Consider the following 21,751-nt stretch of genomic DNA (forward strand, 5'->3'; position numbering starts at 1 on the left):
ACCTCCTCCTCCTCTTGGGAGTGGCAGGCCAACCCTAGGGGAAACCCTAGGGCGCCACCCCTTCCCAATCCCTCCTATATATACTAGAGGGGAGAGAGTACAGCGAACACACAATCCAAGGTGAAGCCCCTCTCCCTCCCTCAGTTCGTTCTTCCTCTAGATTAGGTTCGGCAGTGCACGACGAAGCCGTGCCGGATCAGCTCCACCACCATTGTTGACACGTCGTTAGGCTGTCGGAGAACTCAGCTACCTCCCCGCCCCCTCTTGCTGGATCAAGAAGGCGGAGATCGTCATCGAGTTGTACGTGTGCTGAACAGGGAGGTGCTGTCCGTTCGGCACTAGATCGGGATGGACCGTGATGGGATCGCGGGACGGATAGTCATGAGATCGCGAGAATGATTGCAATTTTGATCACGAAGATGTTTGACTACATCAACCGCATTATATACGCTTCCGCTTAGCGATCTACAAGGGTATGTGGATCCGATATCTCCTCTTGTAGATGGTCATCACCATGGATAGATCTTATGTGTGCGTAGGAAAATTTTTGTTTCCCATGCAACGTTCCCCAACATATACACGTTCTTGTCCTACTTTCTCTGATAGCAATCTTGGGGTACTCTTTGAAGTTCTTCGTGTTGGATTGAATATGATGAGTCTAAAATTGTTTGATGCATGTCAAATAATTAACCCATAGATACTTGAGGTGGCATTGGAGTATCTAGGTGACATTAGGGTTGATTGATATGTATCATAGGTTTTATTATAGTGCGAACTCTGGCGTTGTCGTGACACTTATAGGACTAGCTCACAAGATTGATTAGAAAGAATAAATTTGAGGTGGTTCACTACCTACAACAACTTCTTCTTATGTTCTCTGCTAATAGGAACTTTGGAGTGATTCTTTGTTGCACGTCGAGGGATGATCATATGATTCTATTATATTAGCATTGTTGAGAGATTGCACTTGTGAAAGTATGAACTCTAGGCCTTGTTTCTAAGCATTAATATGCCATTGTGCTCGTTGTTTACTAATTGATACCTTGTTGTTTTTATTTATCAAGATTATAAAAACCTATATCTACTATCCATACTACACTTGTATCACCATCGCTTCGCCGAATTAGTGCACCTATACAATTTTCCATTTTATTCGGTGTGTTGGGGGCACAAGACATTTCTTGTATTTGATTGCAGGGTTCTTTGAGAGATATCATCTTCATCCTACACCTCCCATGTATTGATAAACCTTAGGTCATCCACTTGAGGTAAATTTGCTACTGTCCTACAAAACTCTGCACTTGGAGGGCCAACAACGTCTACACGAATAAAGTTGCATAGTAGACATCAATGTGCTTCCTTTATATCTTGGAAGAACGACTAAAATTATATTTTGTAGAAATCCTAGCAGTTTCATGCTTCACTTAAACCTTTTTTGGAGTCTTTGAAACAGTAAGTGGTAATTTGCATTGGTTCTATGTCTAGTCAGCAAATGATAAGTATACAAGAGCAATATAATAAAAACTTGCATGTAGATCACTAAATGTGAAATGTATGATCAGCGGTATTGAAGTTATAATAGGGAGGATTACTAGATTGTGGGAATTGATTACTAATAATAATGGTATTAAGGTTTGTGAGCCACTATTCATTAAAATGTTAATCGTGGCATGATCTTGAAGTTGGAGTGTCTTGTATCCTTGATTGAAAACTTTGTGTGTTGTCTAGTCGGGGGGATGGTTAAGTCCTCCCTACCTCCTACCTAGGAGCATGCTATGAGTACTTTGCTTCGAGAGAGCTAATATAGGACACAATAAGTATCTGAGTTTTGTGTGACTAATGTGAGTTTGTGGACCATAAGCACTTCTGTCCTTTCCGCAATCTACTAGCCTCTTCGGTATCGTGCATTTTCCATTCTCACCTTGAGATTGGCGCATACTTCACCAGTGCATTCAAACCACATGGTATGATACGCTCTATTACACATAAGCCTTATTATATATTCCTCAATATAGCCACCATGACTACCTATCATGGCATTTCCATAGCCATTTCGAGATACATTGCATGCAACTTCAATCATTCTTATGACTTGAGCATCCATAGTCATTTTTTGCTTTGCATGATCATATAGCTAACAGTATATGTGTGGCACAACCACCGTTCATCATTGTATAAATGTTATGCTAGTACTATTGCACATCCTGGTACACTACTAGAGGCATTCATATGTAGTCATAGGGTCTATTCACTTTATATCGAGTTGTAAAGTAAATAGAAATGTATGATCATCATCATTAGAGCATTGCCCCAGTGAGGTAAAAGGATTATGGAGACTAATGATTCCTCCAAGGAATGAGGATGGGGCCCGAGACTTAGAAAAATAAAAGGAAAGGAAAGGAAAAAAGAGAAAAAGAACAAAGAAGAAATAAAAAAGAAGAAGAAAAAGAGAAAAAAGAGAGAAGGGGCATGCCAATATCCTTTGTTCCATTTGTGCTTCAAAGTAGCACAATGTTCTTCATTTAGAGAGTCTCCCTAATTTGTAAATTTCGTATACTAGTGGGAATTTTAATCTTATAGAACTTGGCTTGTATATTCTGATGATGGGCTTTCTCAAATGTCTGGGGTCTTGACGAGAAAGCGAGTATATGCACATCCCACTTAGTTTCATTAAAGAGCTTTCATACAGTTAAAACTCTAATGCATCAAAACTTGCATGGCAATCTCTACTCCTCACACTGATATCGATTGAAAGGCATCTCCATTTCCCAATGATCTACGTAGTTGGTGTGAGATTATCCAAACTTTTGTCTTCCCTTGTTTATCCCTATCATCATTTTATTCCACCAAGCGCTGAAAGTCCATGGCTCATGCTCAGGTATTGAGTGAAGTTGAAAAGGCTGAAGTGCGTAAAAAAGTTGAAAAATGTTGATACATCTCCAATGTATCGATAATTTTTTATTGTTTCATGCTACTATTTTATCAATCTTATATACTTTAGAGGCCATTTTATATCATTTTTGGAAACTAACCTATTAATCTAGTGTGTATTGTTAGTTCCCATTTTTGCCTATTTTCTTGTTTCACAAGAAATCAATACCAAACGAAGTTCAAATGGAACAAAAATTATGATGATTTTCATGGACCAACACGGACCCGTGGAGCTCAGGAGGAGACCGCATGCTGCATGATAGGGCTGATGATCCACAAGTGCAGGGGATCTATCATAGTCATTTCGATAAGTAAGAGTGTTGAACCCAACAAGGAGCAGAAGGAAATGACAACTGATTTTCAGTAAGGTATTCTCTGCAAGCACTGAAATTATCGGTGACAAATAGTTTTGTGATAAAGTAATTCGTAACGGGTAGCAAGTAGCAAATGTAACAATGGTGCAGCAAGGTGGCCCAATCCTTTTTGTATCAAAGGACAAGCCTGGACAAACTCTTATATAAGAAAAAGTGCTCCAGAGGACACATGGGAATTTATGCCAAGCTAGTTTTCATCATGCTCATATGATTCGCGTTCGCTAGTTTGATAATTTGATATGTGGGTGGACCGGTGCTTGGGTGCTGCCCTTACTTGGACAAACATCCCACTTATGATTAACCTCTCCCGCAAGCATCCGCAACTACGAAAGAAGACTTATGATAACTCTAACCATAGCATGAAACATATGGGTCCAAATCAGCCCCTTACGAAGCAACGGATAAACTAGGGTTTAAGCTTTTGTCAGTCTAGCAACCCATCATCTACTTATTACTTCCCAATGCCTTCCTCTAGGCCCAAATAATGGTGAAGTGTCATGTAGTCAACGTTCACACCACACCACTAGAGGAGAGGCAACATATATCTTATCAAAATATTGAATGAATACCAAATTCACATGATTACTTGTAACAAGACTTATCCCATGTCCTCGGGAACAAATGTAACTACTCACAAAGCATATTCATGTTCATGATCAGAGGAGTATTAATAATCATTAAGGATTTGAACATATAATCTTCCACCAAATAAACCAACTAGTATCAGCTACAAGGAGTAATCAACACTACTAGCAACCCACAGGTACCGATCTGAGGTTTGAGACAAAGATCGGATACAAGAGATGAAATAGGGTTTGGAGAGGAGATGGTGTCGATGAAGATGTTGATGGAGATTGACCCCCTATCGATGAGAGGATCATTGGTGATGATGATGGCTTCGATTCCCCTCCGGGTGGGAAGTTTCCCACGCGGTATAGCTCCGCCGGAGCTCTAGATTCATTCTGTCAAAGTTCCGCCTCGAGACGGCGGCACTGCGTCCCAAAAGGTTTGATATGATTTTTCCAGATCAAAACCCTTCATATATCAGAATATGGGCACCGGAGGCCTGCCAGGGGGCCCACAAGCGTGCAAGGCGCGACCAGGGGGGTAGGCTGCGCCCCCTGGCTTGTGACTCCTGGTGGGTCCCCTCTGGTAATTCTTTCTCCCATTATTTCTTATATATTCCAAAAAATTCTCCGTAACTTTTCTGGACCTTTGGAGTTGTGCAGAATAGGTCTCTCAGATTTGCTCCTTTTCCAGTCCAGAATTTCAGTTGCCGGCATTCTCCCTCTTCATGTAAATCTTGTAAAATAAGAGAAAAGGCATAAGTATTGTACCATAATGTGTATTAACAGCCCATAATGCAATAAATATTGATATAAAAGCATGAGGCAAAATGGACGTATCAAGGGCCACAAGCTCAGAAACACACCCCGAATGGGGAGCCATGTGAGCTTGTGCGCCCTTCATGGCTCTCCTTCACTGTTGTATAAAAATATTAGTCTTATAAATTCACATATATTCCAGAAACCCTTAAAGGAGCCTCGAAACAATTTTCCACCGCTGCAAGTCTCTCTTCCATCGCAATCACATCTGGATGCCTCCACCGGTACTCTGCCAGATGGGGAATCGATCACGACGGCCATTCATCAACCTTGCTGCCTCCATGATGATGTGTGATTAGTTCAACATAGGCCTATGTGTTCATCACGATTAGCTAGATGACTCATCTTGAATAACAGGTTCTCTTTGGAGATCAATCTTATGTAGTCCTCTTTTGCGGTGTGTTTGTTGGGATCCAATGAATTATGGGTTTATGACCAGATTATTCACCCAAAGTAACTAAGTCTTCTCTGAAATTTATCATGACTTTATTATGTATGATTGATATAGCTATTTATGCTTTCTAATCTAAGAGTGCATAGTAGTATGTTCAATCTTACGATGTCCTCACCCAGTGACACAAAGGGTAGCGAGACACGTATTTGTATTGCTACTAAGTATAAAATGACCGTGTCTGAACATATTGCTTTTCATACTTTGTCTACATTATGTCATCTTTCTTAAAGTGTTAGTTTGTTTGTCATGAACTTAATACCATAGATGCATGCTGATAGCGGTCGATTGGTGGAGTAATAGTCGAAGATACATGCAGGCGTTGGTCTACTTGCCACAAATGTAATGCCTATGTACATGATCATGCCATAAATAACATCATAACTATGCGCTTTTCTATCAATTGTCCAATAGTAATTTGTTTACCTGCCATATGATATGTTCTGGAGAGAGATGCCTCTAGTGAAAACTATTGCCGCGGGGTATATTCCACATATTTATCAAAGCTTCGTTTACTTGTTGTAACTTATTTACTTTTAATTTACTTTGGAATTTATCTTCCAACCACTATCAGATCTAGTCTTTGCAGTACAAGAGGATTGCCAACCCTCTTGCCCGTGTTGGGTGCAATTATTTGCTCTTTTTCATTTAGGTACTGTCGATGGTTGATTGCATGTTTCTCCTATTGGTTTTATAAATCATGGTTCTCACAAAGGGAAATATTTGTTGCCACTATACTACACCAACCCCTTAATCTTCGGGGAAAAACCCAATGAATATGCAAAGTAGCAGGCCCACACGGGCCCAAGTCATGAGCCCCTTGGAAACTATATTTATCAAAAGCCCTCAGGTGCGGCGATGGATGTACGGTGTGGTGGCGATGTCGGATTGTTCTCGTGATGTTTTAGACGGTTTCCAACACATCCAGTTATACAGTAAGGCTATATTTTCATAAAGGTGAGGTGAGTTTGGGGGGGAGACACCCCACATAAAAAAGACTAGGTTTGTTGGAGTTATGAAGGACTATTTTTGTTACCTCGACTCCCCATAAATGATAGTTTCTTTTATGGATAGGGGAGCTATTAGAGTTGCTCTTAGAAGCTTAGAGTAACTCCAACAAATCATTATCCCCAAGAGCTATCATTTATGGGAAGTTGGGGGGCAAAAAAGCTCACCAATAGATCTCGTAAACCAAAATTGATTTTATAGGATCTTGTGAACTAGCCTCAAACTCCCATGTATTTACGCGAAGATGATCTTCCCATAAGCTTTTGGCAGCTGAAACTTCAACTCCTCGCGTGCGTCACACCCCTGCCTACAACACTCGTGCTGTTTGGCCATACGATCCATCAGTGTGAGGCGGCCTCGTAGGCGCCACATGTCGCATGCTCTAGAAAATAACCCTTGTACAAGTGTGTAGACGTCCCAAAATCCATGAAAAGCATAGCCTAAAATTTCTGAGTCATGGGCAAGGGCTTTGGAAGTGAGAATATGAAATATGTTGAGAATCTAATCAGTTGGACGAACTCTCAAATAACCTTTGTTTCTGAATTAAACCCTCCAAGATAAATTGAGTCTCTCACTAGTTACATTTTTTAGAGCATATATCTCCATATGTGGTTTTGGTAATTGATGACAATGGACTAATGGTTGCCTTAAGTTATATTTATAGGATTTGCCCATAGGCTCTTCTTGAAATCCATCTGTTGGGTTCAAGGAGTTTATATGATGACCAAGATGGTATTCAAGGTATTATCCAAAGAATGGTCATAGATACACAAGGTTGATGAAGATCTCAGACAAAGAGTAAATCAAGATGATCAACACACAAAGCGTACAAGATGTACCGAGAGGGATCAAGTGATCCCATGGTATGGTAAGCATTGTCCATTACGTGTTTGTGTACTAACCCATGGTCTTTGTGAGAGTTCTATGTGGGGGTTAGGTGTGCTTCCATGGGCTTGCGTCAAAAGGAAGATCTCATACAACCCATGAAGGATGACGTCAAGTGGTGATCGTCATCAAGATTGCGGTGTGCAAGTTCAAGTGGATCAACACGAATATATCATGCTTGATGCTTCTCATCCATTGTGGTGGCAATGGACTTGTGAAGATATGCTGAAGACCGGCTCACCCATAGTGTGTATGGGGGAGCAATCAACTAGTCTTCATCAAGCCAACGCAATCAAGAAAGGTGGTCCATCTTGAGGAAGCCAAGATCATCGTCATCTAGCTCAAGAGGAATAGGTGCAAGGTATAGGTTTGCGCTTGATAGGTTTTATGTTTTAGGATAGATTGTCGTACTGTCAAGGGGGGCTCTCAAGTGAGTACTTGATCATATCGTTCGTTGAGAGCTCAAACCATTTGCATCCTTGCATCATACTTCTTGGTTCTTGTTTGGTGTTTCTCTTTGTGAGTTCTAGAGCTTGTTTTCATCTTCATGACAAACTCGAGTTCATCGAAAATGGAGTCCATATGCATCTTTTATGATGTTTTCGATGTTGGGAGTTTTTACCGGTCTTATTCGAATAAGGGTTCTCACCATTTTCTTATGGGACTTTTCTCACTTGCTTCTTATTTATATTTCTATCAAGATTGTGTTATTCCATGTCATTAGCTTTCCAACAAACTTGGTTTTGTTGAATTCGGAGTCCGTACGCGAAAGTTAGAGCAGTTTCACTATCCAAGGGTAGTATCGCTCCTCGTGCGAGCGGTAGTACCGCCCCTGGAGCGGTAGTATCGCCCCCGGAGCGGTAGTAATTTTTTACTGCTGCTCCGTCGGACTGTTTTTCACATCCTTGCATGGTTGGTGAACCTACCGAGCGGTAGTACCGCTCCCATGAGCGATAGTACCGCTCTGTGCGCGCTGTGAAGCATAACGGTTGGATTTTTTTCCCACCTATCAAAGGGGGTCTTCTTCCCCATTGAACCTTATCTCTTTAGCTCGTGTTCTTCCCCATTGTTGACCTTCTTCGAGCTAGCTAACTCTCAATCCCTCCAATGATTCTTGCTAGTTCTTGAGGGAAAAGAGAGAGGAGATCTAGATCCACATTTCCACCAATCACTTTCTCCTCTAAGTGAGGGGAACCCATTGGGTCTAGATCTTGGAGTTCTTCATGTTCTTCTTCATTCTTCCTCTCATTTTCCTCCCTAGCATTAGTTTCTTTGGTGCGATTTGGGAGAGAAGGATTTGGGCACTCCGCGTGCCCTTGCAATTGCATTTGGTGCATCGGTTTGAGTTCTCCACGGTGATACGTGGAAGTGAAGTTTGAGAAGCTTATTACCTTTGGTACTTAGTACCCTAGATATTGTTCTTCGTGGTTGCTTTGGCGTCCTAGAAGCTTGGTGGTGTCTCGAAGCTCAATCATTGTGGTGTAAAGCTTCGGGCAAGCGTCGGGGTCTCCAATTAGGTTGTGGAGATTGCCCCAAGCAATTTGTATGGGTACCGGTGACCGCCCCCAAGGTTTGCCATTTGTACGGGTTCGGTCACCGCCCTCAAGGTTCCCTTAGTGGAATCACGACATCTTGCATTGTGCGAGGGCGTGAGGAGATTACGGTGGACTTAGTGGCATCTTGGGGAGCATTGTGCCTCCACACCGCTTCAACGGAGATTAGCATCCGCAAGGGTGTGAACTTTGGGATACATCATCGTCTCCACGTGCCTCGGTTATCTCTTACCCGAACCCTTTACTTATGCACTTTACTTTGTGATAGCCATATTGTTTCTTGTCATATATCTTGCTACCACTTAGTTGTTTATCTTGCTTAGCATAAGTTATTAGTGCACATAGTTGAGCCTAGTTGTTTTAGGTTTTGTGCTTGACAAATTAAACGTTAGTTTTATTCCTCATTTGTTCAAGCCTAAACCGTAATTATTTTAAAGCGCCTATTCACCCGCCCCCTCTAGGCGACATCCACGTCCTTTCAATTGGTATCAGAGCTAGGTCTCTCTTTATTAGGTTTAACCACCTAGAGAGTAAGGATGTCGACTAGGGGTTTAGGATTCACTGACACTCTTAGTTTCGATGGCACAAATTTTGATGTTTGGTTAATTCGCATGCTTAATCACTTTCGGGTCTTGGATCCAAATTTAGAGCGAATTGTAGATACAGGTTTTTCTTCTCGAAAGGATTCTCAAAATATATCTTTAGAGGATGAGAAAAAATCTTATCTCAATGCTCAAGCTTCTAATGTGCTTTTTGATGCTTTGAGCAATGTAGTTATATTTCAACTCATGCCATTCCGGGATGATCATGAGTTGTGGACAAAGCTTCAAGATAAATATGGTATGTCCAATATTTGTGGGAATGATTGTTCTACCTCCACCTCCGGTCGTGTGGTCTTCTCAACTTCATCTACTTCACCTACATGTGGATTGCCACAAGGTAATGATATGATGAGTAGTGGAGATCATTGCAATGATGATAGTGGGCTTATTGTTGATGATGCTTCATCACTATATTATTGGAATGCTTCATATTTGGGCATTAACACTTCGAGCACTCTAAATGTTTTACATGCTTGTGTTGATAGTCCTGGCATATCATGTAAAAACTGCTTGACTAAATCTCATGATGATATGCTTCCTATATCTTGTTGCCATAATAAAAATGTATATATTTCCTCGAGTTGTTGTGCTAACGATGTAGAGGAAATTCATCACTCCAAGGAACAAGATGTGGCCTTGAATGATGCTTCAAGGGATCCTACATCATCATCTATTGTTACTCACTTTTGCCTTATGGCTAAGGCTTCAAAGGTATCTCCTACTTTGAATCCCAATGTATCTCATGATGATGATGTTGATGATAATGAGGATGAGAATAATGATGAAGAGAGTGATATTATTGCATCCTTCAAAGTTAAGGGTGAAATGATTTTTAAATCTCTTTATAAAAATAAACTTGCTTGTTCCAACTTCTTGGAAATCATGTCTATTGCCACTCAGGGCAAGAAATACATTGAGGAGTTGGAAGCTCATCTCGAGGAGCATGAGGCCACCATTGAGACAATGGAAGGTCATGAGCGTGATTACGCTAACGAGATCGCGGAGCTATCTCAAGCTCTTGAAAATGAACAAACCACCAAGGAATCTCTTGAGGAAACCTTTGCCATAGAATTATCTAGATTAAAGGAATGCCATGATAGAGCTCTCGAGGTGGCTAATGATTTTAGAACTAAAAACGATAAGCTTGAATTTGCACATGCTAAACTCGTTGAGGACTATGAGCACCTCGAAAATAGTTCAAGGGCTATTAAGAGTTCGCTCATTGAACTCACCGAGTCTCATGCTCAACTTGAAGCTTCATATGCTAAAGAGCTTGCCAAGTTGCCTTCTCCTCTTATTGTTAATAATGATGCTTGTGCTACTAACTCTACTTCTTGTGAAGCATCCATTTTAAAGGATAATGTTGAGCTAAGGGCTCAACTTGAGTTGCTATCTAGCAATTATGGGAAATTGGAAGAAAGACATGTAATGCTCACAAGCTCTCATGATGATCTTCTAGTATCCCATAATGTGCTAAAGTTACCTCATGAGGCTATTACTACCAAGGTAACATTGAGTGAGCCTCATGTGGACATTAGCACTACTTCTAGTCAAAAAGCTATATTGCCATGTGCTAGTCCTCGTAATTCATCTACTCATAATGTTGCTACATCTTGTGATGAATTACTTTCCATGCCTTGTCGCTCTAACAATGAAGCTTATACTTCCTCTAGTACTTGTGTTCATACTAACCATGTAGAGGAAATCGAAGAGATCAAGGCCCAAGTCACTTCTTTGAAGAAAGACTTGGAAAAGAGTCATGAAGGGATGTCCACACTCAACAATGTCTTGTGTGGGCAAAAATCCCCGAATAATAAAAATGGACTTGGATTCAACTCCAACAAGAAGAAGTTGTTGGAAATATGCCCTAGAGGCAATAATAAAATGGTTATTACCATATTTTCTTGTTCATGATAATCGTCTATTGTTCATGCTATAATTGTATTAACAGGAAACAATAATACATGTGTGAATAAATAGATCACAATGTGTCCCTAGAAAGCCTCTAGTTGGCTAGCTCGTTGATCAATATATGATCATGGTTTCCTAATCATGGGCATTAGATGTCATTGATAACGGGATCACATCATTGGGAGAATGATGTGATGGACAAGACCCAATCCTAAGCATAGCACTAGATCGTATTGTTTGTATGCTAAAGCTTTTCTAATGTCAAGTGTCTTTTCCTTCGAACGTGACATTGTGCAACTCCCGGATACCGTAGGAGTGTTTTGGGTGTATCAAACGTCACAACGTAACTGGGTGGCTATAAAGGTGCACTACGGGTACCTCCGAAAGTTTCTGTTGGGTTGGTACAAATCGAGATCGGGATTTGTCACTCCGTGTGACAGAGAGGTATCTCTGGGCCCACTCTGTAGAAAATCATCATGAGATCAATGTGACTAAGGAGTTAGTCACAGGATGACGTGCTACGGAACGAGTAAAGAGATTTACCGGTAATGAGATTGAACAAGGTATAGGTATACCGACGATCGAATCTCGGGAAAGTTCTATACCGACAGACAAAGGGAATTGTATACGGGATTAATTGAATCCTTGACATCGTGGTTCATCCGATGAGATCATCGTGGAACATGTGGGAGCCAGCATGGGTATCTAGATCCCGCTGATGGTTATTGGCCGGAGAGTGTCTCGGTCATGTCTGCATGATTCCCGAACCCGTAGGGTCTACACACTTAAGGTTCGATGACGCTAGGGTTATAGACCATTGTTATACGAGGTTACCGAAGGTTGTTCGGAGTCCCGAATGAGATCCCGGACCTCATGAGGAGCTCCGGAATGGTCCGGAGGTAAAGATTTATATATAGGATGGATGGGTTTGGATGCCGGAAATGTTTCGGGCACCACCAGCAAAGTGTCGGGACCACCGGAAGGGTTCCGGAGGCCCACGGGGAGGGGCCACAAGCCCCGAAGGGCTACATGGGCCAAGTGCGGGAGGGAACCAGCCCCTAGGTGGTCTGGTGTGCCCCCCACACCCAGCCCATGCGCAACTAAGAGGGAGGGAGGGAAAACCCTAGGCGCTGGTGGGCCTAAGGCCCACCTAGGGCTGCGCCACCCCTCTCCCTGCCCTGGCCGCCACACCTCCCATCTGGGGGAGCTGCCGCACCACCTAGGGTGGGAACCCCAGGGGTGGCACACCCCCCTCCCCTCCTCCTATATATAGAGAGGGTTTTGGGGCTGTTTTATACACAGTTTCCCTCTCCCTCGGCGCAGCCCTCCTCCCCTCCTTCCTCCTCTCCCACGCTGCTTGGCGAAGCCCTGTCGGGAGACCTCGTCTCTCCATCGACACCACGCCGTCGTGGTGCTGGAGATCTTCCCCATCCTCTCCCGCCTCCTTGCTGGATCAAGGTGCAGGAGACGTCACCGGGCTGCACGTGTGTTGAACGCGCAGGTGCCGTGGTTCGGCACTAGATCGGAATCACACCGCGATCTGAATCGCCGCGAGTACGACTCCATCAACCGCGTTCTTGCAACGCTTCCGCTTGGAAATCTTCAAAGGTATTAAGATGCACTCACCCCTCTCTCGTTGCTGGTCTCTCCATAGGAAGATCTGAATATGGCATAGGAATTTTTTTGAATTTATGCTACGTTACCCAACAGTGGCATCCGAGCCAGGTTTTTCTATGAGTAGATTCTATGCACGAGTAGAACACAAAAGGTTGTGGGCGATGATTTGTCAATTGCTTGTCGCTACTAGTCTTATTCTTTTCCGGTGGTATTGTGGGATGAAGCGGCCCAGCCAACCTTGCACGTACGCTTACGTGAGACAGGTTCCACCGACAGACATGCACACCGTGCATAAAGGTGGCTAGCGGGTGTTTGTCTCTCCCACTCTAGTCGGATTGGATTTGATGAAAAGGGTCCTTATGAAGGGTAAATAGCTTTGGCATATCATCGTTGTGGCTGTCACGTAGGTAAGAAGGCGTTCTTGCTAGAAACCCAAATCAGCCACGTAAAACTTGCAACAACAATTAGAGGACGGCTAACTTGTTTTTGCAGGGTTTGACATGTGATGTGATATGGCCAAAGTTGTGATGTTGCATGTGTGATGTATGAGATGATCATGTTATTGTAATAGGATTCACGACTTGCATGTCGATGAGTATGACAACCGGCAGGAGCCATAGGAGTTGTCTTAATTTATTGTATGAGATGCAACGCCATGTGTTTACTACTTTTACTTCATTGCTAACGGTTAGCTATAGTAGTAGTGGTAGTAGTAGTTGGCGTGACGACTTCACGGAGACACGATTATGGAGATCATGATGATGGAGATCATGGTGTCACGTAGGTGACAATGATGATCATGTGATGCCTGAAGATGGAGATCGAAAGAGCAAAGATGATAATGGCCATATCATGTCACTATATGATTGCATGTGATGTTTATCATGTTTTTCATCTTATTGCTTAGAACGACGGTAGCATAATAAGATGATCCCTCTTAAAAATTTCGATAACGTATTCCCCTAAGTGTGCACCGTTGCGAAGGATCGTTGTCTCGAAGCACCACGTGATGATCGGGTGTGATAGATTCTAATGTTCGCATACAACGGGTGTAAGCCAGATTTACACACGCCAAACACTTAGGTTGACTCGACGAGCTTAGCATGTACAGACATGACCTCGAATACAAGAGACCGAAAGGTCGAACATGAGTCGTATGGTTGAATACGATCAGCATGAAGTTGCTCACCATGACGACTAGTCCGTCTCAGGTGACGAACGGACACGGGTTAGTCAACATGGATCATGTATCACTTAGATGACTAGAGGGATGTCGATTTAAGTGGGAGTTCATAATTAATTTGATTAAATGAACTTAATTGTCATGAACTTAGTCTAAAAGTTGTCTTTATAAATATTGTAGATGGCTAACGTCAACCTCAATTTCAACGCATTCCTAGAGAAAAACAAGATGAAACACGATGGTAGAAACTATGCGGACTAGGTCCGCAACTTGAAGCTCATCCTTGAAGCGGCTAAAAAGGCTTATGTCCTTGATGCGCCGCTAGGTGACCCTCCTGCTCCTGCACCAGCCCAGGACATTCTGAACGTCTGGCAAACGCGGAGTGATGACTACTCTCTGGTTAGGTGTGGCATGTTATACAGTTTGGAAATGGGGCTCCAAAGGTGTTTTGAGCAACACGGTGCATATGAGATGTTCCAAGAGCTGAAACTAGTTTTTCAAGCTCATGCCCGTGTCGAGAGATATGAAGTCTCCGACAAGTTCTTTAGCTGTAAGATGGAGGAGAACAGTTCTATCAGTGAGCACATACTCAAAATGTCTCGGTTACACGGTCGTCTGACTTCACTTGGAGTCGAACTTCCAGATGACGCTATAATTGACAGAATCCTCCAGTCTCTCCCACCAAGCTACAAAGGTTTTGTGCTGAACTACAACATGCAAGGGATGGAAAAGACCATTCCCGAGTTGTACTCGATGCTCAAGTCTGTAGAAGTAGAAATCAAGAAAGAGCATCAAGTGTTCATGGTCAATAAGACCACCAGTTTCAAGAAAGGCAAGGGTAAGAAGAACTTCAAGAAAGACGGCAAAGCCGTTGCCGCGCCCGGTAAGCAAGATGTCGGGAAGAAGAAAAAGAATGGACCCAAGCCTGAGACTGAGTGCTTCTATTGCAAGGGAAAAGGTCACTGGAAGCGGAACTGCCCCAAGTACTTAGCGGACAAGAAGGTCGGCAAGGTTAAAGGTATATGTGATATACATGTTATTGGTGTGTACCTTACCAGCGCTTGTAGTAGCTCCTGGGTATTTGATACCGGTGTTGTTGCTCACATTTGCAACTCAAAGCAGGAACTACGAAATAAGGGGAGATTGGCCAAGGACGAGGTGACGATGCGCGTCGGGAATGGCTCCAAGGTCGATGTGATCGCCATCGGCACGCTGCCTCTACATCTACCGTCGGGATTAGTTTTAAACCTAAATAATTTTTATTTAGTACCAACTTTGAGCATGAATATTGTATCAGGGTCTTGCTTAATGCGAGACGGCTACTCATTTAAGACAGAGAATAATGGTTGTTCTATTTATATGACTGATATGTTTTATGGTCATGCTCCGGTGGTGAATGGTTTATTCTTGATGAATCTCGATCGTGATGTTACACATATTCATAGTGTGAGTACCGAAAGATGTAAAGTTGATAATGATAGTCACACATACTTGTGGCACTGCCGCCTTGGTCATATCGGTGTTAAGCGCATGAAGAAGCTCCATACTGATGGACTATTGGAGTCTCTTGACTTTGAATCATTTGACACATGCGAACCGTGCCTCATGGACAAGATGACTAAGACTCCATTCTCAGGAATAATGGAGAGAGCGACCGACTTATTGGAAAACATACATACTAATGTGTGTGGTCCAATGAACGTTGAAGCTCGCGATGGCTACCGTTATGTTCTCACTCTCACCGATGATTTGAGTAGGTATGGGTATATCTACTTGATGAAGCACAAATCTGAGACGTTTGAAAAGTTCAAGGAATTTCAGAGTGAGGTTGAGAATCAACGTGACAGGAAAATTAAGTGTCTACGATCTGATCGTGGAGGAGAATATTTGAGTCACGAGTTTGGCACACACCTAAGGAAGTGTGGAATCGTTTCACAACTGACACCGCCTGGCACACCGCAACGCAACGGAGTGTCTGAATGTCGTAATCGCACTTTATTAGATATGGTACAATCTATGATGTCTCTTATCGACTTACCGCTATCATTTTGGGGATACGCATTAGAAACTGCAGCATTCACTTTAATTAGGGCACCGTCTAAATCCGTTGAGACGACACCGTATGAACTATGGTTTGGCAAGAAACCTAAGCTGTCGTTTATTAAAGTTTGGGGCTGCGATGCTTATGTGAAGAAACTTCAACCAGAGAAGCTCGAACCCAAAGCGGAGAAATGCGTATTCATAGGATACCCTAAGGAAACTATTGGGTATACCTTCTATCTTAGATCTGAAGGTAAAACCTTTGATGCCAAGAACGGATCCTTTCTAGAGAAAGAGTTTCTCTCGAAAGAAGTAAGTGGGAGGAAAGTAGAACTTGATGAGGTAATTACACCCCCTCTCGAACCGGAGAGGAGCGCAGCGCAGGAAATTGTTCCTGTGGCGCCTACGCCAACTGAAGATGAAGTTAATGATGATGATCATGAAGCTTCGGATCAAGTTGCCACTGAACCGCGAAGGTCCACAAGGGTATGCTCCGCACCAGAGTGGTACGGCAACCCTGTGACGGAAATCATGTTGTTAGACAACGGTGAACCTTCGAACTATGAAGAAGCAATGGAGGGCCCGTATTCCAACAAATGGCTTGAGGCTATGAAATCCGAGATAGGATCCATGTATGAGAACAAAGTATGGACTTTGGTGGACTTGCCCGATGATCGGCGAGCCATAGAAAATAAATGGATCTTCAAGAAGAAGACTGATGCAAACGGTAATGTGACCATTTATAAAGCTCGACTTATTGCAAAGGGTTTTCGAAAAATTCAAGGAGTTGACTACGAAGAGACTTTCTCTCCCGTAGCGAAGTTGAAGTCAGTCCGAATCATGTTAGCAAATGCCACTTTTCATGATTATGAAATTTGGCAAATGGACGTCAAAACAGCGTTCCTTAACGGGAATCTTAAGGAAGAGTTGTATATGATGCAACCAGAAGGTTTTGTCGACCCTAAGGGTGCTAACAAAGTGTGCGAGCTCCAGCGCTCCATCTATGGGCTGGTGCAAGCATCTCGGAGTTGGAACATTCGCTTTAATGAGGTGATTAAAGCGTTTGGGTTCATACAGGTTTATGGAGAAGCCTGTCTATACAAGAAAGTGAGTGGGAGCTCTGTAGCTTTCCTCATACTCTATGTGGATGACATATTATTGATGGGGAATAATATAGATATGTTGGATAGCATAAAGGCCTATTTGAACAACAGTTTTTCGATGAAGGACCTTGGAGAAGCTGCATACATATTAGGCATCAAGATCTATAGAGATAGATCGAGACGCCTCATAGGTCTTTCGCAAAGTACATACCTTGACAAGATATTGAAGAAGTTCAATATGGAAAACTCAAAGAAGGGGTTCTTGCCAGTTTTGCAAGGTATGAGATTGAGTAAGACTCAATCACCGACCACGGGAGCAGATAGAGAGAAGATGAGTACTGTCCCCTATGCTTCAGCCGTAGGCTCTCTAATGTATGCCATGCTGTGTACCAGACCTGATATAAACCTTGCCATAAGTTTGGTAGGGAGGTACCAAAGTGATCCCGGTATGGAACACTGAATAGCGGTCAAGAATATCCTTAAGTACCTGAAGAGGACTAAGGAGATGTTTCTCGTTTATGGAGGTGACGAAGAGCTCGTCGTAAAGGGTTACGTCGATGCTAGCTTCAACACAGATCCGGATGACTCTAAGTCACAGACCGGATACGTGTATGTTTTGAATGGTGGGGCAATGAGCTGGTGCAGCAGCAAGCTAGAAGTCGTGGCAGCATCTACATGTGAAGCGGAGTACATAGCTGCTTCAGAAGCGGCTCACGAAGGAATTTGGATGAAGGAGCTCATCACCGACCATGGAGTGGTTCCAAGCGCGTCGGTTCCAATGACACTCTTCTGTGATAACACTGGGGCCATTGCCATAGCCAAGGAGCCCAGGTTTCACTGGAAGACCAAGCACATCAAACGCCGCTACAACTCCATCCAGGACCATGTCCAGAGTGGAGTAACAGATATTTGTAAAGTACACACGGATTTGAATGTTGCAGACCCGTTGACTAAACCTCTTCCTCGAGCAAAACATGATCAACACCATAATGCTATGGGTGTTCGATACATCACAATGTAACTAGATTATTGACTCTAGTGCAAGTGGGAGACTGTTGGAAATGTGCCCTAGAGGCAATAATAAAATGGTTATTATCATATTTCCTTGTTCATGATAATCGTCTATTGTTCATGCTATAATTGTTTTAATAGGAAACAGTAAAACATGTGTGAATAAATAGATCAAAATGTGTCCCTAGCAAGCCTCTAGTTGGCTAGCTCGTTGATCAATAGATGAGCATGGTTTCCTGATCATGGGCATTAGATGTCATTGATAACGGGATCACATCATTGGGAGAATGATGTGATGGACAAGACCCAATCCTAAGCATAGCACTAGATCGTATTGTTTGTATGCTAAAGCTTTTCTAATGTCAAGTGTCTTTTCCTTCGACCGTGAGATTGTGCAACTCCCGGATACCGTAGGAGTGCTTTGGGTGTATCAAACGTCACAACATAACTGGGTGGCTATAAAGGTGCACTACGGGTACCTCCGAAAGTGTCTGCTGGGTTGGTACGAATCGAGATCGGGATTTGTCACTCCGTGTGACGGAGAGGTATCTCTGGGCCCACTCGGTAGAACATCATCATGAGCTCAATGTGACTAAGGAGTTAGTCACAGGATGACGTGCTACGGAACGAGTAAAGAGACTTACTGGTAATGAGATTGAACAAGGTATAGGTATACCGATGATCGAATCTCGGGCAACTTCTATACCGACAGACAAATGGAATTGTATACGGGATTAATTGAATCCTTGACATCGTGGTTCATCCGATGAGATCATCGTGGAACATGTGGGAGCCAGCATGGGTATCTAGATCTCGCTGATGGTTATTGGCCGGAGAGTGTCTCGGTCATGTCTGCATGATTCCCAAACCCGCAGGGTCTACACACTTAAGGTTCGATGACGCTAGGGTTATAGGGAATTGTTATACAAGGTTACTGAAGGTTTTTCGGAGTCCCGGATGAGATCCCGGACGTCACGAGGAGCTCGGGAATGGTCCAGAGGTAAATATTGATATATAGGATGGATGGGTTTGAACGCCTGAAATGTTTCGGGCACCACCGGCAAAGTGTCGGGACCACCGAAGGGTTCCGGAGGCCCACCGGGAGGGGCCACAAGACCCGAAGGGCTATGTGGGCCAAGTGCGGGAGGGAACCAGCCCCTAGGTGGGCTGGTGTGCCCCCACACCCAGCCCATGCGCAACCAAGAGGGAGGGAGGGGAAACCCTAGGCGCTGGTGGGCCTAAGCCCCACCTAGGGGTGCGCCACCCCCTCTCCCTGCCCTGGCCGCCGCACCTCCCATCTGGGGGGCTTCCGCACCTCCTTTGGTGGGAACCCTAGGGGTGGCACACACCCCTCCCCTCCTCCTATATATAGAGAGGGTTTTGGGGCTGTTTTACACACAGTTTTCCCTCTCCCTCGGCGCAGCCCTGCTCCCCTCCTTCCTCCTCTCCCACGGTGCTTGGTGAAGCCCTGCCGGGAGACCCCGTCTCTCCATCGAGACCATGCCATCGTGCTGCCGGAGATCTTCCCCAACCTCTCCCTCCTCCTTGCTGGATCAAGGTGCGGGAGACGTCACCGGGCTGCACGTGTGTTGAACGCGGAGGTCTCGTGGTTCGGCACTAGATCGGAATCAGACCGCGATCTGAATCGCCGCGAGTACGACTCCATCAACCGCGTTCTTGCAACGCTTCCGCTTAGCGATCTTCAAAGGTATGAAGATGCACTCACCTCTCTCTCGTTGCTGGTCTCTCCATAGGAAGATCTGAATATGGCGTAGGAATGTTTTTGAATTTATGCTACGTTACCCAACAGAAGTCCAAAAGCTTCAAGAAGAAGGGCCAAGAACAAGTCAAGAATTTGGCCAAGATTATTTGCTTCAAGTGCAAAATTGAAGGGCACCATGTTAGATCTTGCCCACTAAAGAAGAAGCCCCAAAGTCACAAGCAACATGGGAAAAGGCCACAAGTGCACTCACATACTCAAATACAAGTTGAAGAAAGGCCCTTTCCCAAGAAGACCCAAGCCAACACTCCTCATGTTGAGAAATCAATAGGGAATAAATTAAAGGGTAGATGTTGCTACTTATGTCGTGAGAAGGGTCACTTCGCTTCTTCTTGCACGAGAGGTAATTTATCCAACCCAATCATTATTGATGATATGTATTCTCTTGGGAAGGATAAGGTTGGCAATGTGTTTGCCAAGTTTGTTGGTACTCAAAGTGGTATCAAGAAAAGTACCATTTGGGTTGCCAAACCTATTGTGACTAACCTCTTAGGACCCAACGTGGTTGGGGACGAACAAGCTCAAACTTGATCAATAGGTGAATCTGGAGGACATTAGAGACTTGGATACATAATGAAGAATTAAGGGGTCTTCATCATTCATATTATCTCAAGCCAAGTCATTTGGATTATCAAGTTTCTATCTTATATCCAATGTGCCTCCTTACGGTAACTTGTACTTAAACTGTTTACATTGTTAGTTGCTTGCCCCTTTGCATGTTGTGGTTTTGTACCTTGCATGTGTTTTTACATGTTGTGCTTCCAACTTGCTTATGTTGAGTAATCGAGTATGTGTATGTTGGTTTGCATATCATGTACATGTGAGTCTTGTATTGAGTCTTATTGCATCTTGTTTGTATCCTTGTTGGCTCTTGTGAGATGTTAATGGATTATTCCATTGTGGGGGAGTGATGTGCTTTGGACACCTCACAATCCTATAAATGTGTATACATGGGGAATACCACTTAGTATTGATATTTCAAGATTATCTAGTTTCTATGTGGTATGTCTTACTCATGAGAAATTCAAATTCTATATGGTCCATTAATTATCTCTTGTTGGTTTTAATTTGCCACTTGTTAAAATTGTTGGGTTATCACATTATGGGGGAGTAATATGCTATGTGCATATTACAAGCCTAGAAAATGTGTACATTTGAGGTATTGCCACTTAGTGTTGATATTGTAAATTATCTTGTTCCTAGGTGGCATGTTAGCTCTACAAGTGTCATTTGCTTTCATTTTATGGGTAAAGATGATGTTGGATATATTTGTGATCTACCAATGAGTATTATTTCCAAAATACTTCTTGTCCTTGACAATTGGTATTCCCATCATGTGGTAGGAATTGCTAATCGTCTTTACATTGTATTTTTTGTTTCGTTTGTCTTCCTTGCCTCTTGTGGATCTTTGTTTTAACATGTATAGTGTTTTTATAGATATAGAGAAAGTGATGATCCCATGTTGTGCATTTTGTATTTAAATGCAAATTCTATATAATGCACATCTCTTGGGGGAGCTATCCTATTTTCTTTAGAACACTCTCTTTACACGCCCATCATAAAATCTTTTGATCCCCATCAAGTGTGTGTTGATGAGAGGCAAGTTTTGTGCTTTATGATGCTTTGTGCCATCATGAAAATTTGTCGAGGGTTTGGTTTGTTGGAACCTAGCTCTCTTTTGGAAACTAGATACCTCGTGCTTGTTTTCCTTCAATTGGTATCTTGTTTCCTTTTATTTGGCATGTGTCAATGGATATCTCATTCCTTGAGGTATCTTTTAGTTGATATCCTTCAAGTGATGGTTTTTCGTTTAGTATCTTATTATCACTTGATACCTTGGCTTTTGGTGTATTATGAACTTTATGTTGAGTTGATTCTTTAAAGCCTTGAGCATGCATATTTACTATATATAGCTTC

The sequence above is a fragment of the Hordeum vulgare genome, chromosome 5H (genome assembly GCF_904849725.1).
Source record: "Hordeum vulgare subsp. vulgare chromosome 5H, MorexV3_pseudomolecules_assembly, whole genome shotgun sequence".
NCBI classification, from domain to species: domain Eukaryota; kingdom Viridiplantae; phylum Streptophyta; class Magnoliopsida; order Poales; family Poaceae; genus Hordeum; species Hordeum vulgare.